Here is a 4650-nt window from a genome sequence, read left to right as displayed (position 1 = left end):
GGGACCTATCGTGCTCAAGGCCGGCGAGATCGAGCTCGAGCTGCAGAGGGTGAGCGCGGGCCCCGAGCCCGCGTGGGGCGGGAGGGCCCCGGGAGGCCAGGGGGCACGGGTGGGGGCGAGGGGGGAGGAGTAGCAGCTGTCGCCTCCTGGGGTCCAACTGCTGTACTTCCTCCAGCCGCGTGGCCAAGCTCCTTCATTCGGCCAGTCTTGACTGAAATGAGAGAATGCCCTCCCCCCAACCCTTCCCTCACTAGTCCCCGGCACCTGGCACAAAGTAAGGCCCTCAGATATGGTTCACTTGTTGAACTGAATTCATCAATTATAATCGAGTGGCCCTTAGTGCCAGGCACTGCCTGCTATGTGGCTGTCCTACTTGAGTGGAACCAAGATCCACTGGGGCGTGAGGGTGAGGACAACGACAGGCAGGAAAGACATAAAGGAGAATTTCAGACATCACCTTAGGTACCAGAGGTGCCATGAAGGCTCTGAAGAGACCTGGGTGTTCTCCCGAAGCTTTTTCTCTCTCTGAGACCTTCTCTGTCATTCTTCCAGTAATGATTCCCTGACAAAAGTGGTCCGGCACAGTTCCTTCCCCTAGATCCCCTTTGGAACCTTGACTGACAGCCCTATTTTGTTCTCTGAGGATACAGTCGCCCACAGTGGGTAGCAGAGGCTTGGGCCTTTGGGGCCTTGGCAGGGTGGCCCTGGGACTTTCTTCCCCCTGGCCGCCGGCAGACTGGAATCTTGAGTTCACAGCTGTGTGTAAAGTGACCACACACCTGGTAGTGATTCCTGTCCCCCTACAACGAGGTGGCTCGGGTGGGTGAAAGAAATACCTCTGTCGTTTACCAGAGTTCTAACGCTGGTGGAATTCAGGAGGCAGAGTCCAGAGGATAATGTAAAAAATGTATATATTCCTAAGATTTATATGAGCAGATGAAGTAGTCACCCAGCTGCTTGCTCAAGGTAGACTTAACCCAGAAGGGGGAAGGGTTCTTTGATCTTACTCTCATAGGCACCAGAACTGAACGTCCTTGGGGGTGAGTTGGTCACTTAATGGTCCTTGAATGCTTGAGAAGAAGCCATGATGGGACCATGACTGTAACATGGGCACTTTGGGGCATTTGATGAGCTCACGGCTTGCTGAGACTTCATTGGGACATCCAGTTCTGCTGACTCAAAACAGTGAGTTGAACAAGTCAAGTCCAGTGTCTCCCTCTGACTCCTTGCAAGGCTAAGTTTAAAGCTTGGTCCTTGAAAGGCTGGCTTGGTTTCTGTGCCTCCCTGTCCCAAAAGTGGACCACAGGCAGAAAAAAGGTTTCTGCTCCTTGTTGATATCTGGCAGACTGGAGCTGGCCCTCCTTGAGACAACAGTCTCCCTGTTAAACCTGAGATTAAATTGTTTCCGGTTTAGCACTTTACAACTGATTTCTCTGGTTCCAGAGCTGGTAGGGGTTCTAGGGATTATCTCTACCTTCTGTTAAATAGCATGGACTCCATGAAGTATGAGGATGGTTAGAATAGAAGGGAGACACTGTCTTTGCCTTCACGGAACTGATTGCCATGTTGTTCTCTGGGCCTGAACTTCTCTTCCTCCAATTCTTTAAGGATTGGTGGTTATTATTATTATTATTATTATTTTTTTTTTTTAGCAGGTAGAGAAAATGTGAGAGCATTCTAGGTGGAAGGAGGGCCGGGAGCAAAAACAAGGTTGGGAAGTTCTGGGCAAATAGGGGAGGGGACTGGTGCTGTTTAGAGAGCACTGTCTGGCAAGGGATATGCTAAATGAATGAGATGGAAAGGAGGGACTGGAGTCTGGTGTGCTGGGCTTAGGACTTTATAACAAAGTTTGGTGTGCAGTGGACAACTAAGAAGATGTTCCAACAGGGTATGACTCCATCATTGAGCTAGAGAAATTTCTTGGTCATTTGGGCTGGAAACACACTGTGATTTCTAGGACAGATGGCTTCACTGCCATGTCCTACCCCTGAATAACTTGAGACATTCTTTCTGTCCATCTACATTCTCCGGTACTTTCATTCAAATTCATCCCTTCTTGTTCTCTCCTCACTTCGTCGAGTCTCAGTTGCCTGACTCTTGGTGCTGGAGATAATAGCCCCAGCCAAGCCAGTATAGCCTCGCTTAAATCTTTCATTCTTGAAAGACAGCCTCTCCATTTTGCTAGCTTAAGCATGTCCTCTTCTGAGAGAGCCATGTTTTCTCAGGGTTTCTCAGTCTTTTTTTTTTTTTTTGGCTTAGCTTTGCACAGCTTCAGGTTTTGACTTCTGTTTTGAACGCTAATGATCGAAACTGGACTGATGTTATTTTAAAGGGTTTGACTTGGTTAGAGATGGGATATGTAGGGAGTTGAGTGACTTGGGGGTAAATCTCTTGTCCTCTCTGGGCTTTGGTTTCCCTAGTCTATAAAAGAAGAGCAGTGGTCTGGGGGGCCCAGGGTTTCCCCAGGCCCTGACTTCTGTGCCTCTTTCTCCATTTGAAGGCCTTGTACTGCCTTATGGAATCACTTCACCAGGTGCTATGCTAACAGTACCGGCTGTTTGGCTGGACACGTGGCTCTGGTTTTTGCCTGTGGCGTGGCATGCCAGACAAGTCCCGTCCATTGTGGTAGGAGTGGGGGAAAATGCTCAGGAGAGCCTGAGGAGGAGGGGCACTTGGCTAAGAGCGTGTGAAAGGGGCCATTCTCCTCCAGCCTGGTCTGTGTGCTGTCAGGGAGGCCCTGTTTCTCCCTGACAGCAGCTCCAAGGGGGAGTACCTATCAGCTTTTCAGATCCTGGTGTTCCCTGGGAGCAGCACTTAAAAATAAACTGCCATTAGTAGGAGTTTTGAAAAGATCTGTCAGTTCTTCCTCAACCTACTTCCTTTTCCCTCGTTTTATGGGAGGAGGAAAGGAGGTTGACATAAGTGGAGACAGGAATGGCTTTTGTTTGTAAAAAGTACACGGAGTCAGGGCAAAACATTCATGAAGGGAAACACTGAATATATTAAAATCACTGAATGCTGCACCGAGAAACAGATGAAAATGAATGCTGGAGCACCTGCTGATAGTTAGCTAAGAGTGGAAACTCTGGATGTGTGAGGCACAAGCAAATTTCATAGGCTATTTTCTTTAGAGCGTAGAATAAAAGAAATTTGTAACATAGGCTTCCGTTTGGATGAACCCTCCATCCATCTGCCTTGCCCAAGTCACCAGGGACCTGCATCCTGGGCTTTGCCTTTATGTGCTGTGGGCTTCGCATCGTTCAGAACACCTTGGCCTCAATTATTCCTCTGTAAAATAGGGCCAATTTATTTCCACTGAAGACGAGTTGGAGATGGTTAGTGATGATGGTTTGAATAGCTAGAACCCTATCAGGATTCTGGCTGGCTGGGGAGAGATAACTGCACCAGAGACTTTCCTGTTTTAGGTCAAAAGGTTATGTGAGTTTATATTAATATAAGCAGTTTTTCTAAAAAAAAAAAAACTTTATGAGAAAGTAAAGGCTAGTTTTGCTCTCATTTTTTTTTTTTTTTTGTGGCTTTTTTTTGGCCTGTGCTGTGTGGTTTGCGGGATCTTAGTTCCCAATCAGGGATTGAACTCATGCCCTCAGCAGTGAATGCGTGGAGTCCCAGCCACTGCACCACCAGGGAATTTCCCAATCAGAACTCTTCAGGGTCTTGTTTTCAAGCTAACGAGAGTTGCCTGGAGGAGAGGTGCCGAGGGTCCCTCTTTCCTTGCCTTCCTTCTGAGTCTCTGGGTCTAGGAATGTGCTCTGTGGGATTGGCTCCCTCCTGCCTGCAGCTTAGGCTTGCTGCCTTAAATTATCCTGTTTGGAGCTCATTCACCTTTCATCCCTGCTCTGCCCTGCAAATCTCTGCTTCTACGGTTGACCCTCCCACACACTCCCACAGTTTAGGAGCCTTTCGTCCAGCCTTCCCCGCTTCCGTGGTTAGAAAATTCAGCCCTTGGAGTTCCCACCTTCTCTTAATCTCAGGCCTGTGTAGGTTTGGCTCAGTTTCTTCCAGGTTTGTTTGTCACGTTGGCTAGGGCCAGACCCTGTGCTGAGTCTCGTTTCTTCTGCTATGCAGCGCAGCTGTTTTCAAGGACCCTGGAGGCTAGTCGGGTTTGTCTCTGAGACTTCCTTCTGGAGCCCTCTGGGGGACTTCATGTCTGCCCCAGTGCTGCTCACTGGTCCTGAGGTCTTTTCACATGGCCTTTCTGGCCTGGGGCCAGCTGTGCCCTCTCTCCCTTCTCTGAGCCTGCTTCTTCATCAGCCAGCACTCTGAAAGTGGTGGCCTCTCCGCTGTTGCCCACTCCTGTCACAGAGCATGATTCATAAGTTTTCGTGAATGAAAGGGAGGTTCTCTGGGGAGTAACCATCCTACCAAGCCTCCCCACTGGCATGTCGCATGAAATGACAGGAGCCACCCCTACCTTGAGGAAAATGCCTGTGCCTGTTGGAATTGTCCATTGTTCGAATGCTGCACCTATGAACTGGGAAGGACAGTCATAACAATGATAAAGGCGTTATCATTGTCCTTCCTTTTTCCTTCCCAATAACACCTTCTGAAATATGCCATCTCCAGAGCCTGGGGGCCTGCTCCCTGAGCCTTTCTTGACCTGAATGGTGGGAAGGGAGCCCCCCTGCGATG

The 4650-nt window shown here is 49.1% G+C and overlaps 1 protein-coding gene across 1 annotated transcript in view; it reads left to right on the top strand.

Moving 5' to 3' along the window:
* The first annotated feature begins 6 nt into the window (after positions 1-6).
* GPT2 (glutamic pyruvate transaminase (alanine aminotransferase) 2) overlaps positions 7-4650 on the top strand; it is a 34608-nt gene continuing 29964 nt past the window's right edge. Inside the window, exon 1 of the mRNA XM_010843906.1 lies at positions 7-49. The gene's annotated coding sequence lies outside the window, so the exon portion shown is untranslated. The remainder of the gene's footprint in view (positions 50-4650) is intronic.

Source organism: Bison bison, unplaced genomic scaffold (genome assembly GCF_000754665.1).
Source record: "Bison bison bison isolate TAMUID 2011002044 unplaced genomic scaffold, Bison_UMD1.0 scf7180017864192, whole genome shotgun sequence".
Classification (NCBI taxonomy): Eukaryota; Metazoa; Chordata; class Mammalia; order Artiodactyla; family Bovidae; genus Bison; species Bison bison.
The sequence above is the reverse complement of the archived record's forward strand: the minus strand, read 5'-3'. Positions and strand labels throughout refer to the sequence as shown.